The following is a 9,688-nucleotide window of genomic DNA, read 5'->3' on the forward strand; positions in this document are numbered from 1 at the left end:
TCAAAAAAAGAAAACAAATAGAAAAAAACCAACCACAAGATGTAATCACATAAAGAAAACCGAATGATTTTAGGTGGTTCCCTCTAGATTGTGGTAAGTCCACAGAGCACAGTAATCCCACAATGAAGAAAAAAAAACTTGCGGTTATAAATTACACCCTTTCACCAAAATGAGAAATTTAACTACCTAAGAAATCTAACTAGGGTTTTACATAATATTAGTGAATTATTAAAATACAGTTGGGAAAATTTCTTTCAGGGGCCTTTGGCCCGCATCAAACCCCCCAAAATTACCTACGCCTGGCATAGGCCTTCTCTTCCTAGTGCTGCTAGAAATTGTTTAAAGAGTTAAAATATATAAAAAAAAAAAACCAAAAAAAATATGTCAATAAAAACTTATCTAGATAAGCATTGTATTAATGATACTACAAGGTATTTAAACTAACTTAATAAAACATATCATACTTGTATTGCTACTCTCATTTCCAACTCTCATACATAGCCTTGCTATACTAGATAATGCATCTAAGACTAAGTTTCAGAAGTTATTTCTCCCCTCTGTTTGTTAGACCACCTACTTGGATGATTTTCTACGCAACATATCTAACAAACAATTTCTCAGATAATTAAAATCAATATATTCTTCAAATGACAGATTGATTTGATTTTATTAAAATGAACTACTATTATAAAAAAATAACAATTTACATAATCATATGCTAGACGTAATCGTCATCATCATCATTAATGAAGCCTTGATCATCACCGATATATCCTTTGACAAGTACTCATTTGATATCCTTCTTTTTCCAAATGATAACATCATCATTTGTACCAATTGCATTTTGATGCAATCCTAACTCATTATCTTGGAAAGGTTTTGCATCTTCCGGCTCCATATTATATAAGTCTCATGGTTGTGTATTTATTACAACACGCCAATCACAATGGGTGGTATCTTTTATATGAAATACATGTTATGCTTGATTTGCAAGATAATGAGTTAGGGTTAAGTTCCGTGTAACATTCAAACACTTGAAACCATATTCTTCTTGCTTGAATACCAACAGTTTATGACATCCCACCAATGACTATTGTATAGTATGACCCGATTCCCACCTGGATACTTCAACTCTAAAACATCATTTAAGAAGTCATAGTATACTACATTACCTGTCATCAAATTAGTGTCCTTAGCGTTTGCAAAATGATGTGTTTCTACAAAGATAAATACTCCACTATTTTGAGTTTTTCTTTAATTATCTCATTCTTTGGTGTGAAATCTAAAGTCAATTACAATGAAGCCCTTTAAAAAACATCACATTATGGGAAGGACCAAGAGTTAACTGATAGATTTGTTCATCTATGTATTCACCATTTAGTCACATTTGTGAAACCTATTAAGATCAAAGAATGAAATTAATCCATTTAGAACTATATTTAAGTGGTAACAATCCTTGATTTAAGTAATGACAGCCTATTCAACCTTATGAAATCTTCCCTTTTTATTGTTGTAAAAATTATAAATATACATAGAATCAACCCAAGAACGGATGTCATGTCTATGATGAGGGAAGATATCATGGTTAGGTGGATGATATCATACAATCTATCTACTTAGTCAATGCTTGATCTAAAATAAATTAGGAGGGCAATATAATTAGAGTATAACTATTACTGGTTAGTTTCATGAACCCTAATTACCTTATGAATGTAAGCAAACACTATCAAGAAGTTATAATTGAAATCCACTTGACCCGCCCGTCCGCTAAATAGCGAATAGGGGTCCGATTCATAAAATGGGGGATTTTTAAAGAATAGGGAGTCATCACCTAGTTTAGGTCTAAGAACCATAGATAACTCAAAAATGAATCAGATTGGTCCACGAATAATGGGTAAGGGGTCAGATTATGGGTTTCGAAAGGTACTAGGCACCGAACCCGCCTGATGAAGATGATCAGTCTCCACTCTGATCCAAAAATATCCTACGATCAACATTCAAAAACTAAAGGTCAAACTAGAGTCCAATATTCATCAAATTACATTAGATTTACTAAACAAATCTTACAGCTAAAGTAATTACATGATTTCTCGAATTTCGCATAGCAGAATCCCATGATTTAATAAGGCTTACGTGGCACCAAAAATTAATGGTTCAATTCAGTCATATTTTGAAAAGCATGAAATCGATTTAACTTGGTATTTTCAATCGCTACATGCACCAAAATCAGTGAGTTTACTCACATGCCAAATTTCATATATAAAAATCAGTGAGTCGACTCACATGCCTATTTCATGAAATTTTAATTTTAAACTTCCAATGTACCCAAAATCAGTGAGTCAACTCGACAATTTTGATCAAATAAATTTTGATTTCTTAACTCACCACATCTGCCAAAATTAATGAGTTAACCCATACATTTCGCAAAATCAAAGATTTGACCCATTAACATCACAAAATAAGTAAATCAATCGATAATATTAATAATCAATGGGTTGATCCATTAATATCCCAAAATCAATGAATCGATTCAATTAAAAATCAATCAATGAATTGATCCATTAACATCACAAAATCAATGAGTCAATCTAATTAAAAATCAATGAGGAGGCTCTTTAATTTTGTATGAAAATTAACTCGATTAATCTATCAACATTAAAATCAAAGAATCGATCCACTAATACTTTGAAAACTCAAAGATTACTATTAGTGCCACGTATACCAAAAAATTCGATGAATCGATTTGGATACATAAAAAAATGAAATCATGAAATAAAAAATAAAATAAAAAAGTAAAAAGAAAAATTATCTTCGTCGAATAATTTTGGATGCATGGATTCCTTCAAAAAGATATCGAAATAGCTTATGAGTTGTGCCGTGCGGGTCAATGTGGCTGCAAGGTATTAGTGCCACGTATACCAAAAAATCGATGAATCGATTCAGATGCATAAAAAAATGAAATCAAGAAAATAAAAAATAAAATAAAAAAGTGAAACAGAAAAATTATCTTCGTTGAATAATTTTGGATGCATGGATTCCTTCAAAAAGACATCGAAATAGCTTATGAGTTGTGCCGTGCGGGTCAATGTGGCTGCAAGGTATTAGTGCCACGATACCAAAAAAATCGATGAATCGATTCAGATGCATAAAAAAATGAAATCAAGAAAATAAAAAATAAAATAAAAAAGTAAAATAAAAAAGTAAAAAAGAAGAATTACCTTCGCCAAATAATTTCGGATGCATGGATTCCTTCAAAAAGACCTCGAAATAACTTATGAGTTGTGCCGTGCGGTTCAATGTGGCTACGAGGTATACCAAAGGAAGATAATAATAAATAAAAATGTGATTATGATTATGGTTGTTGTTATGGTAGTTAGGGACCTTGTGAAGAGTAAGGAGAGCAGAGAGAGGTGTCCAAGAGCAAAGAGAGTATGACTGCTAATTTTAATAGTGATCGGTGCCACAAGGTTTAATGGCAGATGACCTGATAAAGGTGTTAGAGAAGACTTTAGTGGCAACTAATGTGGCGGGAGTGTGGCTACTGGAGAGGATGGTTAATGGTAGAAAACGTGATGAAGCTATGACTACGGTGATGAGGTTTAACAGTGTGAGATTGCCAGTTTTTAATGGTGAAGAAAGGGAGAGTTGCAAGGAAACTTGAGGATGATAGAGTAGAAATGTGGCTGTCGTTAATGGAGGAGAGGCTGCTACTCTTTAACGGTGAAAAAAGTTAGACTTGAGAAGAATGGTGTGAGGTTGTTGTTTTTTTTTTAATAGACAAGGTATGCGCTGCTGTGGGACTGTTATAAATATTGATGAAGGTGAGGCTTCTGTTCTTTAAAGGCGAAGAAAGTGAGACTTGAGGATGATGGAGAATAGTGTGAGGTTGCTGTTTTATTTTTTTTCTAATGGAGGTTAGGGCTGTTGTAGGTTCTTTTTCTTTTTATGGAAAAAGAAGGTGGAGTGCAGGTTGTTTTTCTCTATGGAAGGCAGCCAAAAAAGCGTTGATGGAGAAGAAGGTCAAATTTCTTTGTGAAGGGTAGATAAAACGTGAGAGAGTTGAGATGATGTTGCAGGTTTTTTTTGTTTTTTATTTATTTTTTTTTTTTGAGAGGCAGTCTCTCAAAAAAAACGTCCCCCTTTCAATGGTGGCTTCAATTGTCTTCTTATGGTGGTTCTCCCATTGTGTGAGAGTGGGAGAGTGGGGAGAGATGAAAGAGGGGGGAGAGAGAGTGGAGATGGGAGAGTGGGTGGTTATGAGAAGGGCTAGAGACGTTGGAGAGAGAGGTAGATGAAGACGTAGGTTCAAGGCAACCTTTATTATTTTTTATTACTATTATTTTTTTCTTTCCATTTTTCTTTTAAGAGAATGGGAGAGGGATCCCACGCTACTTGTTTCACTTATGGTCCTTTATCGATGAGTTGTCATTAGTAGATAATTTGATTTTGATTCTGATTGGTTGATTTCAATTAAATTTTTTATTCTAGTCAACATTTTGATTTGAATTTGAATTTGATGTTTTAAATTTAAATTTGTATTAGATTTTATATTTTGATGGTTTAATTAAGATTTAATTTCAATTTGGTTTGATTGATTGAGTTCGATTTTGGATTTTAATTTAGATTATAATGTATTGGTTGTTTTTTTTGTTATTTTTAATTTGATTTTGCGTTTTAATTGGTTGACTTAATTTTAATTTTGCATTTTAATTTGATTTTCAGTTAGGTTATAATTTGATTTTTGATTTGAAATTAATTTGAATTTTAAATTTGTTTCTTGATTTAATTTTGGTTTAATTTTCGATTTGAATCTTATCTTGATTATCGGTTTGAATTTGATTTAAATTTTAAATTGGTTTCATGGTTAAATTTTAGTTTGATTTTCTATTTGAATTTTATTTTCCTAGGGATCAGGGTCTCTATGTTAAAGTTGGATATTGAGGAGCATTTTGGTCATTTTTTCTCAATTTCTCTGTTTTCGTTAATTTGGGTCCCATTGGACTCGAAATCACAGCTTGAGTGCAATGGAGGTACTTTCGAGATTTTTTAGAGGTTTGAAATATATAAGGGGTATTTTCGTCATTATGCTGATTTTTACAAATTTTAGTGCGAGGTTTATTTCAGTCTCTACCTGATTATTTATAAGTCTCAAAGTCATATTTTCCAAGCGTAGCGAAGTCTCGAAGTTATCGAACTATGTATCGAACCTAAGTGGGTGTAAATTTCGATGTCTAGTCGTGACGAGTTGGGTTACTAAAAAAAAAAAACTAAAAATAGAAGGAATCAAGAATAGTACTCATAAGCCTTCGACTTCTTTATGCTCATCATTAGGAATCCACAACAATCCGATGATGAATTGTCGAATTAGGTAGATGCAAAAATGGGGTGTCTACAATAATAAATTAGACAAAAATGGAATTCTAAACACATAACAAATCGTCTTCCTTCATCTCTTCCCCCAATTAATTTCCATGATCAAACAAAAGGCCTAGAAATACAACCAACTGTCATCTCTACAAAATGCCCTCAAGTTTAATCTCAATTATAAATCCTTCAATCAAAATAAAAATTCATAGATTATAAGTCCCTTTTAGTTATTGAGAAAGTTTTGCATCAAATTTATGAAATTAATTGATAATTATCTTCTTCTTTTCTTTGTTATCTCAAGATAGGTTGCACAACAACATAGTTCATGCTTGGATATTTTAAGAGTGTTGAGTGAGAAGTAATGTGTTCACAGAGGGAAATTCGGTAACATATGCTCTAGATTCTTTAGCTATGTAATCAAAATAACTCTTGTTTGTTTGGGTCACTAGATCGAAGACACAGCAAGAGAATAAAACATATTGCGTTGGTGTTTTAGCAACAAAAAAAAAAAAGTTCTTAAAGACTTATTTATATCCATTAACAACTATACTACAGAGAATTACGCATTTTTTGATGAAGCAAATGAGCCTCCATTTACAAGATTCGGCTTCGGAAATTTGTGTAGTAGCACATACAAAGAAAAATAAAAAAATGAGACCCAATTTGAGAAATAATATTAAGAAGAAGACGAACAACAGGACCCTAGAGGAGGACCTACAGCTCTCATGGCTGCTTCCTCGAAAACCAAAAGAAAGACCACTAGGTTAAAAAATCTAGCCTAAACCACCCATCGTTATAATGAAAAACAATGAGTCAGCCATGCATTCAATATGCACCTCATCGGATATCATCGAGATGGTCTCTAACTTCGCATCTCCCCGCCACATTTATCTCTCCCTCCTTAGTGGATCTGGCTTGCCACACTCCGCAATCCCACCTCACCAAATAATCTACTATTACAAGCCCTGGTCTCTTTGAATTATCTTTTTTCAACAATCTCTCTTGGAGGATGTCAAGGTAAAGTAAATCATTTATCCATGTCAATATTTCAGTATATATCAGTTTTCTTTTTTTCCAATTTTCTTTTTTCCTGCAGTCAAAAGAAAAAGAAAGATAAATTAAAATGTATCCTATCTTCCTACTACAGATTAAACTCTAAAATCATAGGCTTTGGCCTTTGAGATCTTAAGAAATCTCACCCTAGATCAAAAATCAAAGGCAAGACAAATTGGGTCTTTAGAAAATTGGGTATTTGTAATATCTTTTTAGGGTTACTGTGTCAAGGCTTCAACCATCTACTATGCCATTCAATTGATTGAAAACCTCAAACAGTTCTAGTTTCAGATTAATAGAGATATTCTAAGGATTAGCCGATATAGCTTCTTTTGGAATACTCAAATCTAAACCATTAGTAAGATGGAGACCTCTAAAATGAGGCTTGAAGCAAGTATTTCCATATAAAAACAATGTACCATGAACATTAATTAGGTTTTTTAAAAAAAATTGAAAGGCTATTTCTGAAATAAGGAAATATGTTGAAGTGGAAGGATATTTCAATGGATTCTCTTAGTGGATGGATCATAAAACAAGTGCAGTAGTCTTAAATAAAACCTCATTTTAAATGGTTAAAAGGTATCCTATCTTCAAACAAGAGACTAAACTCTAAAATCAAAGACTTTGGGATCTAATGGAATCTCATCTTACCAGCGATTTGAGGGAGAGAGAGGAGTAGCCATTGTTTTCAAATATCGTCTTTCCATGTCTTTGCTTGAAGTGGCTAGGGAGGATGAGTCTTTAGAAAATATGGTATTTATAATCTTGTTTTAGGGTTCAACCATCAATTCAATCATACTGCTAATTCACTAGAACGTTCCCTAGGGAATATCGTCCTATTTCATCCGTTCGATTGATTGAAAGCCTTGAATGACTGATTGATTGAATAGCGGCTGATATGGAATGCTCTTTCTTTCTCTAATAATTTCTTTAGAAAGAAAATTTAATTTGGTATTTTTAGGATGTTTTCCTTAAAATGTATGGTAAGGCTCACATTAAAGTGGATTAAATACACCTAGAAAATTTATTTTCTAACCAAAAATTCTTTAAAAAATTATTTCCTTACCAAAAATACCTTCAATGGTGTATTTAATGCCACTTAACAAAGCACCAAATCAAATAGGAAAGTACACTATGTTGAAGGAAATTCCAAGGGATTCTCTAAGATGATAGATCAAAAACATGTGCACATCTCTAGATAAGCTGATTATTTTTCCTTCCATCTCAGCTACATCTTTGGGTTTAGAGAAGTCCTTTCAAAAGAAAAATAATAACAGTGAATTCTGTCATCATTTCGATTATATATCTTGTTACACATTAGCAATCATTGCTAGCATTGAGTTTTGATTATGATTTTTATTTCATTTTTATACAATGTAAAGCTCTGATAGTTTTGTTGAAACTGTTATTCTAATATTTTAATTATCATCCATGTGAAAGTTTTGACGTTGAATGAGCTATGTGTTATAAGGACGTAGAGTCGATTAAGCACTTGTTCTTTTCTTATTCATTTCCTGAGTGAGTGGTATAATGTTTTATCACCACCTTGCCCCCCCCCCCCCCCCCGCCCCCGCCCCCGCCCCATTTGATCATAATCCAACGCCCATTTGACATATAGCATAAATGACATCATCAATTAAGGAAAGAATATTTCTCTATCCTGTCATTGGGTATATTGATTGTCCACGAGAAATATAAATTCTCTAGTTAATGGGAAAAGGGCCTTATTTTAAAATGCTTGAAAGATCATTAATGAAGGTTAAGCATACCTCTTTAGCAGGCATCTCTAGCATTCAACACCTTTATCAACAACGTCAAGTTGAAAAAATTCGACGATAAGACTATGAAGAAGTGTTTCAGCACCTAGTTTGCTTAGTAAAGTCAAATAAATTTTGCAGTCCATTTTAAAGATTCATTACCTTATTCCATCAAAACATGATACAACTAGAGTCATATGAAAATGGCTCAAATCAAAATAAGAAAACAAATAGAAAAAACCAAACACAAAATGCAATCACACAAAAAAACGCCCAAATTTTATGTGCTTCCCTCTACATGGAGGTACGTCCATAAATCACACTAATTCCACTATGAAGAAAAAAAACTCGCAATTAGAGATTACACTCATTCACCAAACTGATAAATAAAAATACCCAGGAAATCTTACTAGGGTTTTTCATAATATTACTGAAATTGCCAGGTACAGCCCAAGCTCCTCCCCAACTTTGGGTTTGGAGAGTATAAGTGGTTGACCCAAGTACTTCTTCAACTCTGTGGAAGCACGTTCACACTCCTCTATCTATATGAACCTGGCGTTCTTTCGTAACAACTGGTACTGAGGCTTGCATTTATCAGAAGACCTAGAAATGAACCTATTTAGAGCTGTGACCCTCCCTGACAACTTTTGAACTTGTTTACGCATTTTTGGCTATAGCATTTCTAGTAGTGTGCTATAATTTGGTTTGGGTTTGCTTCAATCCCCTTCACCAAGTATCCAAGGAACTTCCCTGAAGCTAACCTAAAAAGTGCATTTTTTGGGGTTAAGCTTCATTCTGACCTTGACCTTCCTTTCTCGAGAGACGACCTCTTCCAAGTTAGCAACATGATCCTCATTTTTTTTTTGCTCTTCATTAGTAAATCGTTAAGGTAGACTTCCGCGGTCTTGCCTAATAAATCTCTGAAGAACTCTGTTACTTGGTGATGAACCAAAGGGCATGACCCTGTAATAGTATAGCCCTTGCTTGGTGATGAAAGTCATCTTCTCTATATCTACAGGACTGAGTTTAATCTTATTGTAACCATAGTAGCCATCCATGAAGGATAGTTTTTCATGACCTGAGGTGGCGTCTACTAACTGGCCGATCCTTGGCAAGGGAAAGCAATCCTTCGAGCAGGCCTTACTTAAGTTTGTAAAGTCGATAAACACCTTGACTTTTCCATTCTTCTTTCGTACTACCATTATATTAGCTATCCAATAAAGGAGATGCACTTCCCTGATAAATCCTACTCTGATCAGTTTGTTCACTTCTGCATTTACTAGTTCTTTGAAATGAGGTACTAGTCTTCTTGGTTTCTACTTTACAACCTTCATAGTTGGCTCAACGTTTAAGTGATAGTAGATCATTTTGGGTCTTATCCCCGACATTTTGTCCATCAACCAAGCAAAAATCTCTTCGTTTTTTCTCAAGTAGTCTGTTAACTCCTTTAGCTCCTCGAAGCCTAGTTTTTCCCCTACCCCAACTGCTTTCCTTTCCCTATATCCACCATC

The sequence above is a fragment of the Akebia trifoliata genome, chromosome 13 (genome assembly GCF_017979445.1).
Source record: "Akebia trifoliata isolate Shusen 1 chromosome 13, ASM1797944v1, whole genome shotgun sequence".
NCBI classification, from domain to species: domain Eukaryota; kingdom Viridiplantae; phylum Streptophyta; class Magnoliopsida; order Ranunculales; family Lardizabalaceae; genus Akebia; species Akebia trifoliata.